Below are 15,617 nucleotides of genomic sequence, written 5' to 3'. Positions count from 1 at the left end.
CTCCTGAGCTCTGTGAGTTGTTCTAGCAAACTGCTGAACCTGGGGCAGGTGGGAGCCTCTGACTGTAGCCAAGTTGCACAGAATTACAGGTAACCTGGGAACTTGATCCTTGTGGCTGGTGTCTGAAATGGGCCGGTCTTAGAGGACTGAGTTCTTAAACCTGTGGAATCTGGTGCTCACTCCAGGCAGTGTCAGTGTAGGATTAAACTGCAGGACCCCCTTCAGGTGGTGTTGGAAAGTTGAAAAAGTGAGATTGGAAAAGATACCATGTATTTGTGTCAGGGGAGAAAAACCACTCACCAACTGAAAAATGGGCAAAGGATCTAAACAGACATTTCTTCAGAGAAGATCTACGAATGGCCAATAAGCACATGAAACGGTGCCCAACATATTTTATTGGGGAAACGCAAATGAAAACCACAAATAGATACCACTCTACACTTACTTGGAGGAGGGCATGGCAACCCACCCCAGTATTCTTGTCCAGAAAATCCCATGAACAGAAGAGCCTTGTGGGCTACAGTCCATGGGATCGCAAAGAGTTGGACACGACTGAAGCAGCTTAGCATGCATGCCACACTTACTAGAATAAGCTATCATCATAAAGGCAGTTAATACCAAGTGTTGGTGAAATGTGGAGATATGGGAAGCTTCGTACCCTGCTGGTGGTGATGTGAAATGGTGCAGCCACTCTGGACAGCATGGCAGTCCTCAAAAAGTTTAACCCAGAGCTCTCATTTGACATGGCAGTTCCACTGAAAATACACGTCCGCACAGAAACCTGTACACGAATGTTAACCCTTCTTTCAGTTGAAAGGTGGTGGTCAGAGATGGATCAGGCCGACTCCTGGTTGAGTGTTCTTTCCAGGCTATTTTTGATAGCACTTAGAGGACAGTCGTTACCCTCTGTCTTCTACGTTACTGGGGAGGTGGGAAAAGCCTTATTGTAAGCCCCGAGGAGTGCTGTTAAGCACTCATCCATAACTAATCAGGCACTATCGCAGGGCCTCTGGGTATGGAGCCTGAAATGTGACTTCCAAACCATGAAGACAGTGAGTATGGTCACAGGCACATGCACTTCTTGTTTGGTCCAGCATCCCAAAGGGACAGGAGGGTGGTTATCAGTCCTTTGTTGCCACGAAGAGTGAGTCCATGGGCCTCCACATTGGAAAGTAAGTACTCAAACACAAGAATGGCAGACGCTAGGTGGCTGTCCCCCTATCTGGGCTTTCCTCTCAGAGGCATCTGGGAGATTAAATTCTATCCATGATATAGTTCACCAGAGACATTAGTCAGCTCTGACATTCTGTGACCTCATAAAAATGTGAACACTCTTTTTCTCATCCATATGTAACCCTAGAAAAAAATTAACCTGGCCTCAGCCATAATTTATATGGGCATTTAACACCCCACTTATAATTTAACACTGTCATTGAAAAACTTCCTTATCTTTGTCAGTAAATGGCACAATGGAAGTTTATTATCTGGCTCAGAAGCTTTCTTTTTATAATTCTTTGAAGATGTATGGTCCTCCGACGCACACAGGAGAGTTAAACAAACCAGCCTAACTCACCAAGAATGAGCTCCCATCATAGCGAAATTCCTTTATAAATGCTACGCTTCCAAAACCATGATTCTTATCAGCTGTCTCCTGAGGCCTGGTGCTCAGACCTCCCAGGTGGAGGCCTTTGTAGGGTGGGACCTACTTCGGGGCAGCAGGCATGTGGCTGGTATGAGGCCCAGAGGTGCCTTTGCAGGACAGGGCAGGATTGTTTCTTAGGGAACTGGGGCCTGGGTGTGAGTTTGACACCCCCTCCCATAGGCTCTGCCCCATCCCCTGTGTGAATATATGTGCTGTAGTATGGCCACCCCTCTCTCTCCAGCTTTCTCTCTCACAGCACTTTAGCCCACATGAATATTCTGTCATCTAGTTCTGCCTCCTGCTGCTAGTCATCCCTGTCCACAAATCACCTTCCTTCAAGGCTAAGTCCTCCCTGAACACTTGTCCCCAAACGTAGCCTCCACCCAGTGCCTCTCCCCTTCTGTACCTCGTCACCGGCCGCTCTTAAAGCACTTACCCGTCCCTTCTTCACCCGCCTGTAGGTGCGAGGCTCCCCCGGGGCTCACTGGGCTCCGCTCCTCTTTGTGTTGCCTCTAGTCCCTGCCCTTAGTAGGTGCTCCATTTTTAATTCTTCTTTTAAAAAAATGAGTTCATTAATTTTTAAATTTTTTGGCTGTGCTGAGTCTGCGTTGCTGCAGGACTTTTCTCTAGTTGCGGCGAGCGGGGGCTACTCTCTAGTTGGGGTGCGCGGGCGTCTCATGGCAGAGCATGGGATCAGGAGTTGTGTTGCACAGGCAGTTGTTCCCTTGGCACATGGGATCTTCCCGGATCAGGGATTGAATGCGTATCTCCTGCATCGGCAGGCAGATTCTTCACCACTGAGCCAGCAGGTGCTCTATTTATAAGACGCGAGAAATGGTCTCTTATTGCTGGATGTTTTTATTTCCAGCTGGAATGTATTTCCTATGCTGTTTTCTTTTTTGAGAAGGACCAGTTTTCACCCCTTGCCCATCTGTTTTTAAGGGCTTAGTGTTTTTATCAGCCTTTATGAACTCTTTATATAATTTTGCTGTAAATATTTTCCGTACTTGGATAAGCCTTATGATTATGGTAAGGTAAAAGAGGAAAACTACAGAAGTTATAAATTCCTATATAATCACATCTGTTCATGTTTTCCTTTGTGATTTCTCCCTTTGCATTTGAATTCAGTACATTCCTTCTGCCAGCAGAGTTTGATTTTACAGTCGATCAAGTTCTCCTTTGGTCTTCGTTCTAGCTGTATTCTGGGTAACACCTCCAGTGCTGATGTGCTAATAACCCAGGAGAAACTCTGGGGGTAGCAGGAGAAGGGGCCTGGGTGGTCCTGAGAAGAGGGACTCTCCTGTTGTTCAGGGTTGTTCCTAACCCTTGTCTTCTCTTCCTCAGTGTTTAAAGGTTTCTGTGTCTTGCCTCAAACCAATAGATTGGAGACTCCTAAAAGCAAGGACCATTTTTGCCTTGTTCACTGCTACATCCCAGTTGTTAGGAAAGTGACTAAAAATAAATGCTCCTTCTGCTATGGTTTTACTGTCTGTGTCCCTTCCAAAAAAAAAATTTCATATGTTGAAACCTATTGTTGTTGTTCAGTTGCTAAGTTGTGTCGGACTCTTTGTGACCCCATGGACCAGGCTTCCCTGTCCTTCGCTGTCTCCTGGAGTTTGCTCAAACTCATGTCTATATTGAAACCTAACCCCCAAGGTAATAGTAATAGCACGTGAGGCCTTTGGGAAGTGATTAGGTCATGGAGGCGGAGCCCTCAGGATTAGAGTAAGTGCCCTTATGAGACCCCACAGAGCTAGCTCATCCCTTCCACCGTGGGGACACAGAAATCGCTAGTCTGCCACCTGGAAAATGGTTCTCACCAGAACCTGACCATGCTGAACTCTGAACTATTTTTCCTCCAGAATTGTGAGAAATATTATAAATTTATGTTATTTTGTTACCACAGCCCAAATGGACTAAGATACCTGCCAACCCAGAAAAACTCTCCACAAAGGTGGAAGAGAAAGAAAACAGTTTTACTGTTGAATAAACATTGAACAAGACCGCATGAACATTACAGGTATCTACCAAAGAAATTGGAAAGACAGAAAGAAATCTCAGCCTTTCAATAGCCAGGCAGAGCCAGCCCATTACACACATGTTAACTGTCTTTATCTGAAGGAAAGGTAAAACAGCTCAGATCCTTTACTTTCTTACTTTTTTTAATTGGAGTATAGTTGCTTTCCAATGTTGTGATAGTTTCTGCTGTACACAAAGTGAATCAGCTATACATACACATATATCCCCTCTTTTGTGGATTTCCTTCCCATTTAGGTCAACACAAAGCACTAATTAGAATTCCCTGTGCTATGCCTTTGGTTCTTATTAGTTATCTGTTTTATTCATAGCAGTGTATGTGTGACGATCCCAATCCACCCCACCCCCACTTCTCCCCTTAGCATCTCTGTTTGTTCTCTATGTAAAACAGCTCAGATCTTCTCAATCAGCAGGAAGTTACACCTGGAGTCAAGCACCTAGGCTAAAACTCCCATTGAGACAAACAGAACGGGGTCCCCCTTGTTGATGGTCCCATTTCAGAGATGGCTTCAAGACCCCCAAGAAAGGCATTCCGGCGGCTGCAAAACTAACAACAGACTCATTTGGCTTTTAAAAAGATTTACATATATCTCAGAGACAGAGAAAGCATTCCAATTTCACATTTCTAAAGGGGATGCAAAAGACCAGGGACATTCTCTTTCCTGGTGGCTCAGAAGGTAAAGAATCTGCCTGCAGTGCAGGAGACCGGAGTTCAGTCCCTGGGTTGGGAAGATCCCCTGGAGAAGGGCATGGCAACCCACTCCAGTATCCTTGCCTGGAGAATTCCATGGACAGAAGAGCCTGGGGGTCTGCCGTCCACGGGGTCTGAAAAAGAGTCAGACACGACTGGCACCGAGGGAAATCAAAATTAATTTTAAGTTACATTTGTATCTACCCTCACAGAAGTACCCAGTAGGGTACATGGCACACAGTAGGTGCTCGACGAATGCATGAATACACGATCTACTGCTTCCTTTTGGAGAGTGAGACTTGTCCCGAGCTGTCCAGGTTCCAGGAGTGAAGTCCTGGCTCCAGCTCTGGGTGTTATCCTTCTCCAGGGGAAGTTGATAATCCCCTGACCTCCAGACCTCTTGTCTCCCCACCTACTGTTCCTGACTCCTCCCCACCCCCACACCCTGGGACTCAGAAGGCAGGTGAGACCAGGAGTGACAGAACCTTTGGGGTGGGGAGTCTGGGTTGGGAGGGTGAAGGCCCTGCAGTGGTCTGGGAATCCTGGCGGAATCTGGGAGCTCAGGTCTGGGCCCAGCAGAGAGGATCTGTCACCCTCTCTGTGAGGCCCTTGGCTTCTGAGAGTCCTCCTGTGAGTCATTTGGAGTCTCCTGGATGGGTGCCTTAGGAAATCCAAATAGGTAAATGTCAGTGTGTGGGCAGCCCGGTCAGATCCAGGAACAAAGCTCATGGCCCTCAGCCTGAGGATTCCAACAGGGACCAGCTTGGAACTGGAGGGTGCTGGGAGTCTCCACCCAGATGCTGACACTGGTTTCTCCCTTTGGACCAGTACAAAGTCCAAAGCTGTTCCCTGGGCATTTTCTTCATCTGTTGAGGGGGTGTGAAATCCAGGATTTTGAGGCAGCAGTTCTAGAAACCATTAAAAACCTACCATTTTAATACTTTTCCAGACAAAGCCTGCCAAATCAGAAGACATAAGAGACAAGGGTTCAATCCCTGGGTTGGGAAGATCCCCTGGAGGAGGTCATGGCAACCTACTCGAGTGTTCTTCCTGGAGAATCCTGTGGACAGAGGAGCCTGGTGGGCTACAGTCCATAGGGTTGCAAAGAGTCCAACACGACTGAAATGACTTAACACACTCCCAGACAAAATTTTTTTTTCTGCAAGAATCTCTCTCTTCATATGAGATCACTAGGGCTTCCCTAGTAGCTCAGCAGTAAAGAATCCACCTGCAATGTAGGAGCTGCAGGACATGCAGCTTCAACCACTGGGTTGGGAAGATCCCCTGAGTTGGGAGGAGGGCATGGCGATCCACTCCAGTATTCTTGCCTGGAGAATCCCCATGGACGGAGGAGCCTGGTGGGCTAGTCCATGGGGTTGCAGAGTTGGACACGACTGAAGTGACTTAGCACACACGCATCTGATCACTGAATAAAGAGCATTTCAAAGCAGGAACCAATGTGGGGTTTTAAATAGAGATGCAGCATGATTCCTTAACTTGTCCATTGTTTGCTGAGGACAGTCACTTGTACTGAGACTTCAGGGTCCACACGGAGGCCCCCTCCTTGCCCCTGTCTTGACCGCATTCTGCCGTCACCAGCCCTTTGACCTGCAGGAGAGAGAACGGTGAGGGCAGCTGACTTGAAGGTCCTCCTTCCACTCTGTTCACTCTCGGAATAAGCGAGCGTGAGATTTTGTTGTCGTTCTGCCAGACTTTCTGCTTTTGGAGCTCTACCAAGGACTTCCACCACTTCTTTTCCCTCCACGACAGGACTCCCTCTGCAGGTCAGTCTGCTTCTCAAGAATGTTAACAGTGCGCTGTGATGAAAGTCACTATCTTTGTTTGGGGAATGCAGAGCTCCAGGTTCAGCATTTGCTGCTTGGGTGTGAAGTGTTGAGGCAGTCCGAGCACAGGTTGGAAAAGAATTTCCAGACACAGAGCATTTCAGAATGGAGGGAGTTTATTAAGAAGAAAGAGCAGAGATAATGTGGGCAGTGCAAGCACAGTGGGCCAACCTCCTGACAGACCAGGGAGAGTTGAGTAGTCAATTTTTATAGCCTCAAAACAAAGAAAATTCCTGCTGGAGGTTGGCGTTGGGTGATTGGTTGGGGTGCTATAGGGTGTTTACTGGAGTGGGCATCTTTGCCAAATGGGGAGTCAGGAAGCTTGTTAGTGATGATCAGGAGGTTTTGGCAAAGGGGCTCAGTCAGCTTCAGAGGTATCTTTGATTCTGGGCTCTGCCTCTGTGGCCTTGGTACAAGGCCTCGCACCTGTGGCCTTGGGGCAGGACTCAACATGAAGGAGAGGCACCTCGAATGCAGTAACACAGCCAGAAGACACCACTGCTTCACTCCTTCAGAATCTGATTTGTGTGACAGGAGAGACTAGGAGCTGGCAGTCGGACTTGATTTATGTTTCAGGAGCAAAACCGAAGTTACCCTTTCGTGGTTCGCAGCTGTGTGTGTTAGTAGCTCAGTCGTGCTTGTCCCTTTGGGACCCCATGGACTTAGCCCTCCAGGCTCCTCTGTCCATGGGATTTTCCAGGTAAGAATACTGGAGTGGGTGGCCATTTCCTTCTCCAGGGGAATCTTCCCGAGCCAGGGATGGCAGGTGAGTTCTTTACCATTAACGCCACCTGGGAATCCCCTTGCAGCTGCAGATCATGAAACCATAGGCTATTTTAAGGAGCACATACTGGGCATGGAGGGTACAGGCCAAAACGCTCTGTTAGACACTGCTGGCATCAACTGGTAAAGCCTTCTTCCCTCAAGTGGGGAAGTCCTTTGGCATGAACGTTGGTGTTTTAACTTTCTGACCCAGTAATTTCCAGGCATTCTATCCCAAGACAATAATTCTATACATGGTGAAAGCTCAATGTCCAACTATATCTAGTATGCTGTTGCTGCTGTTAAGTCACGTCAGTCGTTATAACATTATTATAATAGAAAAAAGCAGAAACAGCCTCATTATACGTATGCATGGGGTTAGGTAAATATTTCATTTACTTGTGCTTTACTTTGGTTTTCCAGCTGCAAGGAAGAGACTCATATGGGGTTTGTTGCAAGGCAGCCAGAGGTCCGGGACAGGCTCTCATCCTTCCTCCGGGGCTTCCTGCGGTCTGCTCTGCTTTCCTTGTGCGTCTGCCCTAACCCCCCAGCTGCTCTTGACAGCCTTCACATGCACCTCAGATCCACCATCCCTTTCCCCCTTGCTCACGAATTCTCCTCCCTCCCTCTGTCCAGCCTCCCAGATCTCCTGTCTGTTTTCTCTCCTCTCTGTTGCTGTGAGGTGGAGGCACACTGAACATTCCTTAGAATACCATCTGAAGACAAAAATCAAAACTGCTTTCACATCTTGTAAAACGTTCCATGAAATACAAATTGTCAGCTTTATACACAGTGAGAAGTCATGAGCCTGTACATCTGTACATCATCTAAACTCACCATATTGGTCACTCAGAGAAACTAGTATGAGAATTCTAACAGTGCTAAATATTGGCAAAACAGAAGATAACTCAAAAGAATTCAAGAGAAATTGGTGTAAACTGAAAATTTCTATATGAAAAGTTTTAAATCTGGAATATCTTAATGTAAAGAGTGAAGTCAAAAGGCTAAATTGGGATAGTTTTCAACAATTTGAACATTTCTTAAAATGATGGTAAGATATTAAAAAAGAATATTAAACATTTAAAAAGCATATTCCCTGAAACAGTGCTTTGAAAATCAATGCACAAGCTAAGTTTGGTGAAATGATCACGTGGGGACCAACTGATAAAAAAGAATTGTGAGACCCACAAAACTGAGAGTCAGGGGCCCTGGAAGGCCGTGGGTGGCTTCTCTGTTTCCTTGTTTCTGTCTCTTTCGTCCCTCTGTCTCCATCTGCCTCTCTCTTTCTGTCTCTGGCCCTCTCTCTCTCTCTGGCCCTCTGTGTTTTTCTCTGTCTCTCTCTTCTGGGGACAGCCAAGTCCCTGCTTTCCCTTAAACAGCTGCCTTCAGCTCCCTACTCCTCAGCTGGCAGGTGGTCCAGCCTGCCCACTGCCCCTCACTCTCCACCCCCCACTGCTCAGTGCCCCTTTACTCGAGGATTCTGTTCAGTCAATGTGTCTGATTTAAAATTCCCTGAGAGAGACTGCCTGGCTGTCTCAAGTCGGGTGTCTCTCTAACTGGGCATGGCCACGCCTTCCCGGGCAGCGAGGCTTCTGTGGAAGGAGAGTGAAGCAGGAGGAAAGGGATGGCCAACCCAGACCTCCCCTGCCCGGCTCCTGCCCCTTGTTCTCACGGGTCCAGTTCTGGAGATGCCCTCACCCTGCACGAGCATGCAGCAATGATCCCACCCACCATGGGTGCCTTCCTGCCCACTGGCTCTGGCTCAGGTCCTTACAGCACCTTGATGTGCTAAACACAAATTCCTGGTCTGTGGTCCGCCTCCCCAGTTAACATCAGTTCCTCAGGGCAGGGTTTTGTCTTGTTCAGCACTCTATCCCTGGTTCCTACAGTCATACCTGAAACTCAGTGAATATTTGCTGAACAACTAAAATAAACTCACACCCTTTGAAAGCTCAGGCACAGCGAGACCTCAAGTGACAGCTAGTCCTCTGTCCCCATTTGTCCCTCCCACCCCTGCTATTAGACCCCCTCACGCAGCCCAGGAGGAGAGGTAGGGAAAGGTAAGTCTCCAGGTCTCTTTATTTTTCCAGATGAGCTTCAGAATCATTTGGGCATGGTTCCAAAAGCTTCCACTGAGGTTGTGATGGACATTGTTTAAATAGATACATTAATTTGAAAAAAAAAGACATCGTTACAACGTTGAGTCTTGCCACGAGTCTGTATTTCCTTGTCTTGTTTTATGACTCTCAGTTTTCATATAGTTCCTGCATATTTACCGTTGAAGTCATTTTCAGGGTACTTTACTCTCACAGGTGCTATTGTGGAGGTATCTGCCCCCCTTCCACCTGACTCTTATTTTCTAATTGTTCCTATGGAGGAAAGGAATTGATTTGTGAATGTTTACTTTGTATCCATTCACTTTAACTAAAGTTTTATCAATCCTAAGAATTTTTCATTTGATTATCTTAGGAATAAAATCACATTATCAACAAATGACAATTTTATCTCCTTCCTTCCCTTCCTCTAGTTGAATCTCTTTTTCAGCTGTTTTTTATTGCGTTTGGCAGAGCAGATCCTTTTTTAAATAAACCTTTCATTAGGGAAGACATTTAGGACTCCACAGAATATTTAAAGAATAAAAGCATGCAAGTGACATATCTCGATTTCTGGGAAACTGCCAATGCAGTACTTAGGGGAGATTTATTGTTCCCAGGGCTTATATTAGGGAGGGAAAAAAAAAGAGAGAAACAATAAATCAAGTTGATACCTGATGAACTTTGTTCCCTTTAAGTTAGAAACCAAGAGAAAGGAGAAAAAGGAAGTAATAAATTTAGGCAAAATGGAGGAAGAAGAGAGAGAATTGATAAATTTAATCAATAGCACATGGGAAGAAATGGCCCTTCAGCCGAGTAGGGCAAAGAGGGATAGGATGGAGGAAGAGACTTGGGTCCCACCAGGCAGCCTGGCTCTTCCTTCTACTCAGATGCTGGGGGCGGGGGCAGCGGGGAGGCAGGTGGGCTTGAGTCAGGGGATTCTGTTGACCTTGTGGCCACCCACTGGCCATGAACGCTTGACTGGAGTTCTTGCCCCAGCCAGCCTGGAAGTTCGTGGGGTGGGGAGGAGAATGCTCACAGTTAGGACAGCACCCGGCAGACCCAGTATCCAGGAAGAGCGAGGTGCAGAGCTTGCAGTGAGCAGTGTGTGCGCCCTGTGTAACCCCCTCTGGCCTCACGCTGCTTCTTGTGTCTTCCTTTCCCTCTGTCTCACTTGGTTTTAGTAACAGTTTAAAAAATTTCACCCTGATGGAGAAAAGGTTTTGCCTGCTCCCCGACCAGAGCAGGTGGGGGTCAGATACCCTGTGCTGGGTATAGTTGGGGCACAGGTTGGCCAGTGTGGGCTCAGAGAAGGGAGACTGGTTATGCTGGGTTCACAGGTTCTTTGGGGACTGGGTCTTTTGAGGATTTAACATTATGTTTATCTGAAGGGGCCATTCCCCTTACAGTCAGCCTTAAAAAAATTAATGAGTCATTAGCCAAACTCTAAATAGGAGCAAATGCAAATTAATATACTCTGGAAAAAGGAAGGAACTAATACAAAACATGTTTTACAAACAAAATGAGGGGATCAGATTCTCAGCAGCCTGCTTGCATGTTTTTGTAGCAAAATGGAAATTAATCTCTTCCCAGGGGCTCATCATCCATTCCCTCAGCTCAGTGTAATATGCAGAATTTTTTTTTTTAATAGAGAAGAAAAAGCTCCCAGCTGTTTTTTTTTTTTTTTTTTTAAGAAGCCAAGACAGAAGGACATCTTGGAGCTGGGTCTGTGGAGAGTCACTGGGTGGCCCCTTTGTTTTATGATGGAAAGAGAGTGATCTCTCATTTTCCGGGTGGGGGTCAGTGAAGAACAGGCTTAGCAGGTGCTGGCTCCCCCTGTGTGCAGAGATCTGGCACAAGCAAACCAAGGGCCTCCTGAGACCCTAGCCCCTTCTCCCTGAGACTTTGAAGTTAGGGAGGTCTGTATAGTCATCTAACGGACTCTGGCCAAGGTTGCTTGATTGACAGGGCTATGCAGTTCCTGGCACAGTGTGGGCTGAGCCCAGAAGTCCAGCCACCCTGCTGGTGTGGAGGTTTGTGAAGATGGCCTAAGGAAGCTGAGGCTTTGGAGCCCCAAAGAGGGTACCCTTGGGTCAGAACCTGCAGGGGCATCACTGCAGTGGCCCTCAGCATCCTGAAGACTTTGGGACCAGTTTTCAGCAGTGACGCTGGGTCTTACCATCGGTGGCAATGACAGCATCTGGCTGCCCTCATCTGGTGCATGTTAGAGAGGCCTCAGGTGGAAGCACTGAGTTTCCTGCTAACAGAAGCCTGTAGACGTGCGACTGGAAATTCAGAGATGTGACTCCTTTTTGTGTGCTAAGCTGGGGGAGCCCTACTGCTCCTCTCAGTACACTTAGTTGCTTCAGTCGTGTCTGACTCTGTGTGACCCCATGCACTGTAGCCCTCCAGGCTCCTCTGTCCATGGGGATTCTCCAGGCGAGAATACTGCAGTGGCTTGCCATGCCCTCCTCCAGGGGATCTTCCCAACCCAGGGATCAAACCCAGGTCTCCCACGTTGCAGGTGGATTCTTTACTGTCTGAGACATGAGGGAAGCCCGTAGACTAGCACCATAGACTAATTTTCAGTATTTTGCAAAATCGAACTAGTTTGAGCAGCTTTTAGGAAGGAAGCAGATGTTTACCACAAACACATCTAAGTTTCAAAGTTTAGAATAGAACCACTTTTCCTCTAATGGTCAAATACATCTTCCAGCTGGCTTTCCTTCCAGCTTTTACTTTACTTAAAAATAATGCTAGTGGCTGTAACAAATAGATATCAAAATACCTAGGGCTGAAACATCTAGGAAGTCCAGGTGGGTATTGTGCTTGGCTTGCTGGCTCTCTTCCAAGCACTGATGCCTGCACCCAGGATTCTGATCTCTTCAGCATGTCGCTTCTGGGGTCATCATGCTTGTCCCGAGGGTGAGGAGTATGGAGACCCACACATGGGAGCTTTCCACAGGCCAGGCCTGGGAGCAAGACATGTCATTTCTGCCCACAACCTACAGACTGGAACTCAGCCGCAGGGCCGCACCTCACCACGAGGAGACTGGGCAGTGACAACCAGAGATGCCTAGGAGGAAGGGAACAGTTTTTGGTGAATAGATCACAGTTTGTGCCCCAGATGGCACACTGATTATCACAAGATGTCCAGAGCACCCCTCACAGAATCTGGACTGGAAATGCCACGTTCAGTGTAAACCTGGCAGAGCCCTTGGAACAGGTGTGTTGGATGAATAAGTGAGCCATTGCTTTGTAAAGGAACGAGTTGATGACTGTGACCCTGGAGCCAACTCACTTGTGGTGTTGAAGCTGGCTTGAGCACCTTTTCAGTTGGTGGTTCTGACAGCTTCTGTCAAGGAGCAGAATGACCTTCTTTTTTTTTTGACCTCACCATGTGGCTTATGGGATCTTTGTTCCCTGACAAGGGATTGAACCCACACCCCCTGCATTGGAAGACAAAATCTTTACCTCTGGACTAGTAGGGAAATCCCCAGAATGACACGTTCTTTAAGACTCACACCCGAACTGTTGTTCTGGGCATGCCTCGTAGCCCTTTGAGTGCCATCTGCCCAGGGCACACTGATGCAGCTCTGGCCCTTTGAGGCATCCAAAGTATTGCAGGCTCTGCTGAAGGGAGACATCCGTGCCTGCCTGGAACAGATGGAGTGGCTGTCACACACCCCAGGAGCTCCTGTGTGGTAAGCTCCGGGGGTTCCTAGAGCATGCCTGCAGGGAAATTCACAAGGGGGAGCATTCTTGGGAGTAGATGGGGGTGTAGGGAAATACAGGTGTAGGGAAAGAGCAAATGGTGAACTATGAATACAGGTGTAGGGAAAGAGCAAATTAGCCAAGATGACGGTGGTCAGGTTCTCTCGCCCCACGTTTTGTAAATACAAGATTATGTAACAGCTGAGATCACTTATATTACTGTGCGTGCATGTCATGGTGGACCCGCTTGGCTACGGGCCACTTTGTTCTATATCAGCATCACCTGAGAAGCCCTTGTGGCTGTGCTACAGCTGTGTCCACTGGGTTGTGCACGAGAGGAGAGAATACAGCGTGTCTGCTGCTAAGGCTGCCACACCAGCCAGGAGAGAAGAAACGTGTCTGCAGTTCCTATGGCTCCTGGAGTTTTCTTCCAGCTTCCCTGCTCATCCCCTGTCTACCCTGGGTTCAGTGAATGGTGTGCACAGTGAGGAACAGCAAGACAGTTGGCATAGGTCGGCAGGATTCCCAGCAGGTAGAGGAGCCTGAGGCGCCAATGGATGGAGGAAGCCAGGGGCCACCACATAGCATGTGGTACCAGTGGCTGTGGCCATCTCAGCATGGGCCCAGTGGAAGTCTGGGAGGTAGTGGACGGGTCACTGGAAAACATTGAAAAGGTGTTATGGGCAGTGAGTTCCCATTTTCCGGACAAAGTGGCATGGACTGCTGCTGGTGCTGTGGGGCAGATTTTCCAGACTTCTCTGAAAGCGAATAGTGCCCTGTGTGAAACCATGCAGGTGTGCGATGTGCAGAGATGCTTGGAAGAACTAGAGCAATGTATGCTGACATTAGGGCAAGAACCCTGTGGCCCTGAAGAACCCAGCGCCTCTGAGAGTGAGGTGGTAAGGGACAGTGATGATAAACATTATGAAACTAAGGAACGTTTAGAGACTGCGGGTCTCCACTGGTTAGCGAGGCCTGTTCTGCAGCAGGATGGGGCCAAGAAGGCATGGAAGCCCCGGGAGGCCTTGGGCACTGAGGAGGCCAGAGGGGATTAGCACCGACTCTGTAGCCAGGATGAAGTCCAGAAAGGCCGACAAGGAGCAGGGACCAATCCCACTGGAGAGAAAGAAGAAAGGAAAAAGGGAAGGGAAACCACAGGGGAGGGTTTAGAGCTGGATCAGGGCCTGCCGAGCCCATGCCTGCAGAGCCCTGAGGAGTCCACTCGGTCTGCAGACAGAAACATCACTCAGGACGGCAAATGAAGTTCAGAAAATACGATGAGGACCTGGACTTCGGGGTTGTGGACGATGATGGAGGAAACTATTGTGATGCTTGGAGCCGGCTGGAGGTTCACCCTCTCAGCTTCTACACCGGCTGGGCAGGCAGAGGATCCTCCAGAAGATGGTGGGCATTTTACAGACATCACACGAGATGCCATTTTGAACAATGCCCCATCCACATCTTTTTGGTTCCCTAACTGCTACCTCGACAGTGGCAAGCTTGGGGAGAAGTCGAGGGACGGCCGCAGGCAAAGAGGATGAGGAGTGAGATACACCTCGAAGGGGGCCGAGCTGGTAAAGGCCCAATCCGGGTGTTGCAAATGTGGACTGATTTTCTGGCAGCGGGAGTTGACAGGAATAAAACTGATAGACAGCCCAGTGCTCTGCTCCTGGAGCTATGGAGGCACCTGAGACCGGAGCAGCAGTTTACCAAGTTTGGGACGCACCCACAGCAAGAGATACAGGCGGTTCAGTTAGAAGATTACATGGTGCCCAAGGATATTCCTTTAGATGCCCTTTTCCGCTTTGAATAGGGCTCAGACCATGGTGCCCACCCAAAGAGCCCAAGCCTGGGGCCAGAGGCCCCATGTAGAACTTGCAGTTCACTGGTCACTAGCTAACGTTCCGAGAGTAGCAGCCCTGGTTGACGCCGGTGCTGAACGCGGCCTTGTTTATGGCCAGCTGAAGCAGTTTCCCGGCCCTAGTGCCTACGTTGCTGGCTGTGGTGGCCAGATGATGTAGGTTTAGTAGACGGTGTGCTGTGAAGGCTGTGTATGGCGTGTTACTAACATCTGTTTCTCTTGCAGATTTAGGACAGTGTGAAAGCATTTAGAATCACGTGGTGGGCTGTGAACGCCACAAAAGTCCCCTCCTTGAAGGCGCGGGCCTGGTGCCTGTGGGGAGTTTTTTGGTCCTTGGGGGGAAAAAAAAACGAAAGGTGGAGTTGCCCCTGTAGGGGCTTTCCTGCAATCTCACAAGGACACATGGTGGACTGGCCTTGCCCATGGAAGATAAAGGCACTCCAGTCCTGGTGGGTGGCTATTCTAGCCCCACGAGGGCAAGGACTGCAACAGGAGTTCCAGGTGATACCTGGCATTGGGTCTGCTATGTGTTGGGGGTGTAACTGTTTGTTGTTGTAGCATCTACTGCTGTTGCAGAAGGTGGGTTCAGAGGTCGGTGTTACTCGCCAAGAGAATATAGCAGAAGATGGACTGTGCGTAGGTTGTGAGGCCAGAGACGCTTAAGGGGTTGAAAGGAGGGGAAGAGCAAATTAGTCAAGATGGCAGTGGTCAGGCTCTCTTGCCCTGCGTTTTGTAAATACAAGGTCACGTAACAGCTGAGCTCACTTATACTACTGCGCGTGCATGTCATGATGGACCCGCTTGACCACCGACCACTTTTGATCTACGTAAACACCATCTGAGGAGAAGGCAATGGCAACCCGCTCCAGTACTCTTGCCTGGAAAATCCCATGGGTGGAGGAGCCTGGTAGGCTGTAGTCCATGGGGTCGCGAAGAGTCGGACATGACTGAGCGACTTCACTTTCACTTTTCA

Source organism: Moschus berezovskii, chromosome 2, assembly GCF_049115385.1.
Source record: "Moschus berezovskii isolate FMDL1 chromosome 2, NW_MosBer_1.0, whole genome shotgun sequence".
Taxonomy (NCBI): domain Eukaryota; kingdom Metazoa; phylum Chordata; class Mammalia; order Artiodactyla; family Moschidae; genus Moschus; species Moschus berezovskii.
This window is presented reverse-complemented; position numbering follows the sequence as displayed.